Source organism: Macrobrachium rosenbergii, chromosome 5 (genome assembly GCF_040412425.1).
Source record: "Macrobrachium rosenbergii isolate ZJJX-2024 chromosome 5, ASM4041242v1, whole genome shotgun sequence".
Taxonomy (NCBI): Eukaryota; Metazoa; Arthropoda; class Malacostraca; order Decapoda; family Palaemonidae; genus Macrobrachium; species Macrobrachium rosenbergii.
Window position 1 is genome coordinate 56,223,994 of NC_089745.1, and position 11,173 is coordinate 56,235,166.

The 11,173-nt window shown below is 39.4% G+C and overlaps 1 protein-coding gene across 1 annotated transcript in view; it reads right to left on the reverse strand.

Moving 5' to 3' along the window:
- The window catches only part of Unc-76 (fasciculation and elongation protein Unc-76), a 74,889-nt gene extending 64,039 nt beyond the window's left edge, over positions 1-10,850 (reverse strand). The window contains 1 exon segment of the mRNA XM_067104433.1: positions 10,522-10,850. The gene's annotated coding sequence lies outside the window, so the exon portion shown is untranslated.
- Between the last annotated feature and the right edge of the window lie 323 nt (positions 10,851-11,173).

Consider the following 11,173-nt stretch of genomic DNA (forward strand, 5'->3'; position numbering starts at 1 on the left):
AAGTCTGCTTCATGACTCAATTATGACTTCTTTTTATTTGGATGATAAAACAAATAATGAAATTTGCACCTTTAGAAGCCTCATGAGCCATCTCTTAAACAGGCATCATAGCAATTGATGGCAAATTCACATAACCATTCCTAATGACACTATTTGTCACATTCAAGTTGTAGTTTTCATACTCACTCCAATACGTTCACAAATTCAATAAGCAAATACATAAAATACGAACACACACATATATAAGAATATTAATTTCTACATTTTTCGGTTTGGGCGAATAGCGTATTGAAAACTTTCCAGCTTACTGAGACATAACGCAGCGAGCAAAATCAAATGACAAAATTCTCCGACAATTCAAATCATAAAAAACCCACGTGCAGACGAACAAAGCATGTGCCAACAATGAAGTAAAGGCAGTGCTGAAGCCAGTTTAAAACGGCAGGGGAGATATGCGTTATACTTTTCTCAGAAATTTTCAGAGAGAGAGAGAGAGAGAGAGAGAGAGAGCCAGTATTAACCGCTTATATAAACCGCTTATATAACCCATATTTGCATTTAGACTATCTACTGGACTTGAACGTTACAGGGACACATCCAATTTTTTCAAACAGAAAAACCATCGAGAAGCTTATTTCTTTCCTTTAACTCCCCACCAACCACCCCGACCCTTCCTTACAAAATTCAGCCTTAAGAAGGCTGGCTCTCTCTCTCTCTCTCTCTCTCTCTCTCTCTCTCTCTCTCTCATTAGCCCCTCCTATACACATGTAAAGGTTATTTACACACCCTTCTGCGTTCTCTCACCCTCCGTCTCTTGAGCCTTTGACACGCAATAGAGCAAATTGGAAAAAATGAGTGTTAAGTGTCTACAGATGAACATAACCAGGAGGAGGTTGCAAAGATGTTTGTTTACGAACCATTTTGTTTATTTGACAGAACATTTATCTTGGCATTACATCCATTTCAGCATGACGACATTCACACAAGTAAACGATATGAGAGAGAGAGAGAGAGAGAGAGAGAGAACCCTCAAGACCATGTCTGGACAATAAGTGCACATTTACAAAGAGCCACCGGGACGAAAAATCTGTTCATGGAATTGTATGCAGAAGATTAAAAGACATGATAAGGACAAACGTGGGTTTCTGCTATTCAGTTCACTCTGCAGTGTTCTGAGAGAGAGAGAGAGAGAGAGAGAGAGAGAGAGAGAGAGAGAGACTTAGCTCCCACGTACTGTACATCAAATGTTATATAGGAGTGGAGCAGCACGTTCATGACGTGAATCACCCATGTGGGGGCACAGTGAGGTGTCAGATAGACGCCCAAACCGTGAATATTTCAACAGTGCCATTATTTGAATCACCAATTTATGATGTCATGCTACAAGTACCCGCTTTTATTATGAAAAAATTTCCTTTTCTCTCTCTCTCTCTTCCTTGATGCTAATGCTGCCGCTGGAAGCATGGCCGCCCGCGCAGCCACTTCCACGCCCATATAAGGGTGAGTCGAGCAACACTATGCAAAGCCCCTCAGTAAACAAGACATACGGCTAAACTTTATCGCTCTATTATCTTCAGCAAGGCTTTCCTTACGGTGACTGATCTGAATGCCAAATGACGGGGTCACCCATAGCTTCTCCTTACCCGAGAATCCAGAACGCTGTCAGATCTGGTGGGGTTTCCGAGCTTGAGAGGGTATTTAACACACCCACGTCCTGCAAGTACTTCCTTAAATAGGATTCGAATGCCATCCTTTTAAAGGACTCCTCGGCTTAGGATGTGCGCATGATTTTCTTTTTCTTTTGCGTGTGAACTCACAGGCAAGGGACTTCAATATGCGTCATGCCTCGACGATTCACGAGTGACGAGTGATTACAGTAAATTATAAGGCTGCCATTGCCATAAGTACCATTTCTAACATCGACAGTGCACTAACTGTATGCTTCTCGAGATTTTCTTCCAAAAGTTACTAGCTCTGCAGTCTGCCACCCTTAAAAAAGGAGAGAGAGAGAGAGAGAGAGAGAGAGAGAGAGAGAGAGAGAGAGAGAGAGGATGGGGGTGGGAGTTCACGGGAGGCCAGTCCACGAATTGAAGTTGATAAGATGACGAGACACTTTTGCCCTCAAGCGCCCTAGAATTCTTTGACCAACTTTACCCAACAATGAGGTTTGAACATAAGAAAGAGTCTGCGCCCTCAGGCATTCCTGATACAATACGGAGTGTTGCTGCACAGAGAAACTGAAGCATAGATGTTGCAAATGACGGGAAATGGTCCTGAAGATGAATGTTATAGAAAGTGGGGACTGAAGGTCTATCTTTCGGTAAGGGATTATGCGCAAATGCAGCTGCCCTCAAACCAAAGGTTTTTTTTCTTTTACAAACATTATCTTATTTTACTCTCTATCAACTGTTTTCTTATCAGGAAAGTAATTTTTAAGGGAAGAAAAGTTTGCTGTTGCTGAGGAATCACCGTGTGAACACAACGATATCTATTATGAGTGACACTTTAAAATGTTCTTGATATAATATACTACTACACAGAGAAGATGAAAACATTTTCTTGGTTACACAAACTCTTCAAGAAGAAGAGAACAGATATGAAAAAACACAAGACAAGAATTTGCTGCATGTCACGGTCACCGGCTAAACCTTTCATCTTCCGACACAATCAGTTTATATGAGTAATCAAAAAACACAAAATACGGTCTCAGCCATTATAATTTACAGCCACTGTACAATTACAGAAGTAATAAGTTATTTAATCCCAAAGAAAAATATAGCTCAGTGACATCAATCAACTATTATCTAAATCCAGTGTAGACAAGAAATTATCAGTTACTTAACCAAATTAACAATTCCAATACTGGTCATCTGACTGCAAAATGTTGCTCTTCGGTGCAATATATAACGACAAGACACTCTTACTGCAGAAGTTAATCATTTGCGAGCAACGCGTAATTGGAAAAGTTTGTTATTCGAGTAAAAGAATACAGATTTCGACGTTACTGATTCCATCATGCAGTTCGAGTTAGTATTTATTACTACAATTGGATTGCAAACACGTGTTTCTGATCACGTCAAATTCTCTGGAACCCGGATAAGTAACTGTGGTATCCCTTCGTACATTTTTCCAAGTAATAAACCGACCACTGTAGATCTACATTCAGGCAAACAAAGTATCAATTTCCATATCTTTAAATGCCATCTACTTGCATGAGCCAATGAAATCTCGTTTACACGAACTTTTTCTTTATTTCAATATCCACATGAACGTCTGTTTACCAAGTCACATTTTACTCACGTCCGTGAGTTTACTCCTTTTCAATCAACAAAAGATACTTGAACTTCCCGCAAATGCAATAATAGCGTACCAAATAAATACAATGTTGAACTTAGTTTACCACCCCCTACTAAACACACGTGTGAACTAAAGTATGGTACTCTCTTATTCGACAATTGTCAAACACGGTACCTCCCCCACCACTTCCCATCTCAACTGCCCCTCCCACGTCTTATGGGTCGTCGCACTTCGCCGGAAACTATTCACACGAATGGGAAATTTGATAAAGCGGGAACATCTTTCCAGGACCAAGTGGACCACGACTACGATGTTTGCTTACGTTTTAAATGTATCGCGTTACCTTACTTGGTTCTGGACTTCTCAAAAGGGCACTTACCGAAAAGAATATTCTTGAATGTACTCCTGCCCTTCAATAATTTTTATACTTTATTTATTATCAGCTCTAATGCCTTCCTTCTGTTGTTACAAAAAGTTGCAGCTTTTTGTAACTCTTAAGCATTTCCCAGAGTATCTGCTGCAACGCCCCTTCCTGAACTTCTCCCAGAAATTTTACAAATGCTTTCGCAAACACTCAAAAAGAACTTTTCGTAGATAAAATCAACATTACCCAGCTAGAATGACTTGGCAAACAAAACAATGCCAAATAAGGCCACTATCAATTCACGTCGAATTTTGGCAGCCACCTTCAAAAAAACAACACATGGCAACTCGCACTGAAAACCTCTCGATTTCCTCCGTATATGGATCGTATATATCGAGGCGTTATTCATATTTCGCTTGAAATCTCCTTTGGCCTATCACGTTCCCTCAGCCGAGGAGGAATAGCAGTTATATGGCTGAAGGATACACGGGGGCGTCACCCGTGTTCCTCCTGCCCGTCCTCTCTCGTTATAACGCAGGACATAAACCGGGGTCGCAAAAATGATCGGACTTCTCTAATAGGACGGAACACCGGATAAACCATTACGGCCGCCTTCGTACATTCGGCTCAGGGAAAGGCGGCGACTGAGGCGTCCCAAGACCCCCCAACATCGCATGTTTGTTTACGCCCATCTTAAGCATCGTATCTTCGCGCTGAGAATGGTAATTGGCGCTGCGAGTGGTAAGTTAGGAAGTTCATAATGCCAAAACAAAAGCCGGAGCCGTTGTTTCTAAAGCGTTGGTGACGGTCTTTTCGTTTCCTTCCTATATCATTCACACACACAGAGACACAAACAATATAAACAAATAAATAAATATATAAATAAATAAATATATAAATATATAAATATATACATATATATGTGTGTGTGTGTGTGTGTGCGCGCGCGTATATGTATATATATATATATTACCTTTCGTATTCCGAAATTTGAAGAATTATGTTACTATCTAAATGAATAAGGCAAGTCGTTTTGAAATATAAAAGAGCATATTGTTATTCTTTCCCGTACATTAGCAGCCCCGCCCCACCCCCAACACCCTCGCCCCACACTCATACGAAACCGAATAAACTTGTAAGAGAATTAGAATGCAATTTATAATTCATGACATTACTTCGTTTCCATCTGCGCCTTATCATTCAGCATCCCCCATGATATAATTACAGTATGTTAGCGCTGTCGAAATTAGTTACACCCGCTCATATCTTACGAAATCATTTTCCAACCCGTAAAAAAGTCTCTACTTACACAGCAAAAGCTTTCACCACAACTGCCGCCAGTTATGCCCCAACACTTTAAAAGAAACGAAAATGGAAATGTGTTTTCAAGAACGTCAAAATTTATACGTCAGGCGTCTTGCCTAAGTAAATGCGGTCGTAAGCACTTTTTTCCCCCTCCTGAGGAGTGGGGTTTACCTTCTTAACTTTCGAGACAGGTGCGGTTAAAAAAAAAAAAAAGACGAGTTGTAAAAAGAAAGAAAAAAAAAAACCTCTCCACGGCCCGGCAGAGTTGACAGATGATGTGTCAAGACTTAACAGCCGACACTGAAGTAGAAATAGAAGGGATTGATGGAGTGAGAGAGGAAGAACATTCAGCCTTCTACCTTCCTTCTCACCTCTTACAATAACACTCAGGGTATTAGCAGTTTTTTTATCGTTCTTTATGGGAGACAGATCAAGTTGTTACTTCAAGCTGACAGATATATATATATATATATATATATATATATATATATATATATATATATATATATATATATATATATATATATATATATATATATATATATATATATATATATATATATATATATATATATATATATATATATATATATATATATATACACATACACACACACATATATATATATATATATATATATATATATATATATATATATATATATACATATCACCTCAGAAACCAGCTGTCGAAAAGACACCGACTAAAAAAATGAAGATTCCACAGAATGATAAGGAACATAAATACACATCACTTTGGCAAAACTATCATTTCACTTCTTTAAAAACTTATGCCCTGTGATAAAAACAAAAATTAGTAGAGAAACAAGAAACAAAGTCATGAAAGTGACCAAATATGATTATGCCAGTCTTACACGCCTGGAGAAAGGAAGAAAGGTATTGAGGAAATATGAATTCTACCTACTCAGAAGCTATTCAAAATAAAAGGAATAAAATAAAAATGAACAGAAATATATTTCCATCCAAACTGCAAATGCTCGTATAAAATAAAAATTAAGAATATCAATGCCTGAAAGAGTATTTATGGATAGTATTTATGGCATGCCATAAGCCTAAAGGTCAAGAACCACGTACTGAGCCCCCACCCAAAGGGCAAATAAATGCTGATGGAAGTCACAATAACAAAGAGGGACAGAGACAGAGAGATAACTGGCAGACACCATCGGCTATTTTATGGTAAAATGGCAACAAGTAGCAAAGTCCTTCGCGTCAGCTTTACATCACCAACTGAAAACGGATAACCGTGCGGTTTTGCTACCAAGGGTCCGACTACCTGACGGGGCCGTGACAACGCACGTGATGGTCACCAAGGAAAGGAGATGAGAGTCAACAATGCGTTGCGAGGCTGTCGAGACAATACCGCTCGGCAAATTACCCTCTCTCTCTCTCTCTCTCTGCCTCTGTTCGATCCTCAAACCGAGCGAAGAGGAACGAATGGGAGCGAACCCTATAAGATCATTATGACCCTGTTGACTTAAGTAGTGAGGTACTGTTTGTTAGTAGACTCTTGCGGGTCGCACCTGAGGCGGAGAGAGACAAAGGGAATAAATATAAAATACTAGACGTGAGTGTTCACAGATCCGTCAAAAATGTGTACCATCAAAACAGGAGGACCTCGACGAGGTAATCCTCACTGGACGGGGCTGAAACCATTCATAAGATATTCTCTCTCTCTCTCTCTCTCTCTCTCTCTCTCTCTCTCTTCGGAAACCCCTAACGAAGGGAAAGGCTACCTTGGTATAATGCCAGTATTGCATAATCAGTTAAGATTAATCCGAGCTTCGTTCTTGTCTACAAACATAGATAGAAAAAATGACAACTATGGAACATCATGTGATCTTTGTTTTATCTGTCGCATTTACATTCCTGACCATAGTACTTTAAAATAATAATAATAAACATATTTACAATAACATTTAAAACGTTCCAGTCCAAAAACCTCTAAAATCTAATAATAATGCAATTCTCACTGCAAATTAATAATCTAATCAATCTCCTCTTACACTACATTATGAATAACAATGCCCGCAACTGTACATTCCCTTTCACTAACAAATGTTTTTCATTCGTTTGTCTTTTGTAAAACGTTTCAGTTAAGAATAGATAACTCCCGCAGTAGCCTAAACTTGAAATTAACCTACGCCACAATCAATATAAATAACAAATAGATTCCCGTTATAAGTATGGTGCCCAACCATATGGTTGGGGAAAAGTACTTAAATCTCAAGGTAACGAAGGTCAAACGAGGTGACTCATCTTAGTAGCCTGGTACCTGGGGACCACCCGATGCTTCCTCTGATCATGACCTGGCCACCTGACGCTTACACTACCAGCCGTCTTTCACCTCCGCCAGCAAGATCTGTCAAGAACGACCTCGTTCGGCCTTGTCAGTAGCGACGCCATGATGATTCACGCAATGCATTGGTTCCATATGGAGTGCCGTCGATGTCACCAAGGAAAATAACAGCTTTATGAACATTACCCGTAATATTATAATAAAAACCTATTAAGAAATGCCTACACCCGAGTAGAAAATTCAATATACACAGTTTTCAAAGATCGAAGATAACACCCCAAACAGACAAATAACACCACATCATCCAATAATAAAAAGTCACATAAGGACAGTCAAACTAACCACCAGTTCTCCGGACCTCCTTTATCTAAGCAAGATCTGGACCTCACCAAGGGAGACATTGAGTGTTTTAAATCAAGTTCAGTGGGGGTTCACACTATGACTATAACGTTGGTAAAATACGGGCCAGCGTGGTAATTCTCAATGGCATTTTTGAAGCTTGATTTTAATGAACTTGAGATTGCATATCTGCCAGAATTTTTTGGGCGTCAATAATCCACAGCTATCTAATTCCATCAAAAGATATAAACATCCATATTGGTGCCCACTTTAAATTCTTGTAACTTTCACAGTGAACCTTACTGACCACACCATATAGAGAGAGAGAGAGAGAGAGAGAGAGAGAGAGAGAGAGAGAGAGAGAGAGTGCCGATGACCCACTCACAGGATCAAGGCACCGGGTGGAGGCAAGGCTGAACTTTTACTCTGTCGAAGGAAGAAGAAAATTAGGAGATGGAATCCTGAGATATCATCCGATTGCCTGACTGGCCACCCTGTCAAGAGGGCCCCCTCCCCTACCCCTCTATTCTTGCCACCCAACGCCTCACACTCTCCGCCCAACACGAGCAGGAATACAAACTCATTCGTCAATATAAAGCGAAACACACAGAAACGTTACTGAAGTTAGTCACCAACGTCAATAATGACTAGCGTCCAGAGCAACGTCTCTGGAAGAAAGATCCAGTAAGGCACAAGCGCAAGACGCCTCACCCATCCCTATCAATACCCATTTCGTTAAACCTCCATATCCCACCTTCCATCGCCACAACCTACAATCATCAACCCATCCACCTACCCAAAACCAGATCTCTCTCTCTCTCTCTCTCTCTCTCACAGCCCTAGAACGCAGTATAGCCTATGCCAATACCAATGCCCCACATTCCTGCAGAGAAGTACCCTCAAAAACACTTGGTACCAACCGCAGTCATTTTACATGGTTGTAATTACTGAAGGCCGACGTGCCCCTTAGTCAAAAGATGACCAGTTCGTGGTATTCGAACAGAATGGAAATTTACAAGAAGCTGAGGATTTTTACGCCAATGCGTTTTCTAAAGTTACATATTATAATTCGTTGTACTCCTCTCCCTCTCTCTCTCTCTCTCTCTCTCTCTCTCTCTCTCTCTCTCGAAAGCTAAGATAAGATAAGACTGGAAGACAATGACTAAAATAACAAGGTTAAATCTATTTCCCAAGACGAAACAAATTAAATTGTCTCCTTAAGGAATGAAGAAAAAGTGAAAAAGATACAGTATAAGTTAAATTACATCCAGGATGAGGGTTAATGATATAGGAAGCACAAATCACCGGTCTACAGGATGTTATTGCTCGATATGCTTCATCTGGAAGGGGTATGACCCGTAACAGAAACGTGAGAGAATATAACATACATTAATCTGAATGTATATTATATTGTCTAATTAAGTTAATCATTAGGACATTGAGGAAACTATGGGGAAAAGTATAAATCAAGTTCTCTGAGTTATGTTTTAATATTAATCACATATAGTATAATATCGTATACCCAAATTTGCACTGGTCATTACAGCTAGAGTTTAAACTCCCCATTTCCATACTTCTACAATCTTCTCAAATATATCGCAGATACTCCCGTGGGATAAACGTTACAAACAAATAAAGGTACACTTCGTCTTGAACATTTCCTTTTGCAGCGTGAAGGGAAAGCGGAGAAGGCAAATACGGCATTTCAAGCAGAGAACTGCAGTGTGACCTTTTGAACAGTTATGCACCTTGTGCATGTGTACATATATATATATATATATATATATATATATATATATATATATATATATATATATATATATATATATATATATATACTATATATATAATATTCTGTATATATATTATAAAAACATTTCCCAACATTGTTGAAAACATTTCCCCATGTTTAGATTTAACCAGAAAGTAGAAAGAGAGAGAGAGAGAGAGAGAGAGAGAGAGAGAGAGAGATGGAATTTCTATCATGGTGTTACTCAGGTTGTTATTTTCATTATAGAAATGATACGAAAAACCTCTTAACCGCGTGATCTCGTCAGCTAAAAACCAGTAATGGCTTTAGAGTCCGACTATATAAGGAAGAGGAGAAAAACATCTTTCACAGCTACCCACATAAGAAGAAGAAAAGGGGGAAGAAGAAGAGAGAGACATTACTTTTTAGCGACATGTGATGAAACTCCCAGAGGCAAATGTACCGTGCATCGCAAGTAAAATTGATAATCATACCCCAGTGGGATTTACTTAGCTTTTTTATTATAAAACCCATCAATCCTTCCCCAAACCCTTAACTACAGTAGAGAAAAACCCCCTGAACCCTTTCCTAACCCCATGCTGAGGGCAAACAGCAAAGACCACCCGTGCTCCACATTTCTGACACGCCCATCATCCACTGTTAATTAGCAATACCCCGATGTACCCTTCTTATAGATGGCATTTTGTGGAAAGGATAATACAGTAATGCGCAAAAAAAAAAAAAAACTGATACAAAGAACTCGGAAATTTTACCATAATATTTTACAGTAAGAACATCATGGAGATGAAAGTGTCTTCTTTATAAGGACAAAATATGAAGCAACTTCAGTCCATTTCATTGCTGCATTGTTTCATCTTCAGTTAAGGAAAATTTAAAAGACAGTCAGCAGTTACTTTTTAAAATTCCTTTATGATAATAAATTTATCTTCGTTGCAATGCTGTAGTCTCATTTGTAACTACTGGTTCACACTAACACAAATCCACTTCATCATTAATTGTTAGAGTTAAATACACTTTTAATACACTATGAAGTAACATACACATGTAATTAGAATAAAATGCACTGATTTTCATGTAAAATTACACGAAACACTTGGCGTTATCAAAGCCATATTTATCTGAACATACCCACTTCACACAAAATTAAGTTTGCAACTGTATTTTCTATTTATCAAAACTGCAAATAATGAAAAAGACACTTCTAGGACAGTTCGCGCGGTCCCACAGGAGAAGACTATAAACTCCAGGGGTACAAACGAGCTCAGGGGGCACGGAGTAAATGGACCCGGGCAGCGTCAGCCACCGCACCGCACTCCGTTTTCTACCGCACTGAGGCCGATGCCGATGGATGAGTTCTTCTTCTTCTTCACTCGCAAGTAGTTTTACTTCGCGGCTTCTTGGTCCCGGCCCGCTGCTGCTGCTGCTGCCTCTCCTCGGCAGAGGGCTCTTTCTCACTCGTCGAACACGGGAAGCGACGACTACGTAAAGCCGCCGCGTGGTTGCCGCCTTTTCATCGTCACCATCAAGGGAGAAAGGCTCCTGTTTATGGGTTTCCATACGGTTTATAGGTGTTGTTACGGCGCACGAAAGAGCGAGACGCGAAATCCTCGATGAAATATAATAATACAGTGATCGGATATTTCACTCAGCGATAAGACGCCGCCAAGGATTCTACCATTTCTGCTATGTTTCTTTGAGCTAAGAATGGTCAGTTTATCATGCGTTAAATACTGTATGTATATATATATATATATATATATATATATATATATATATATAT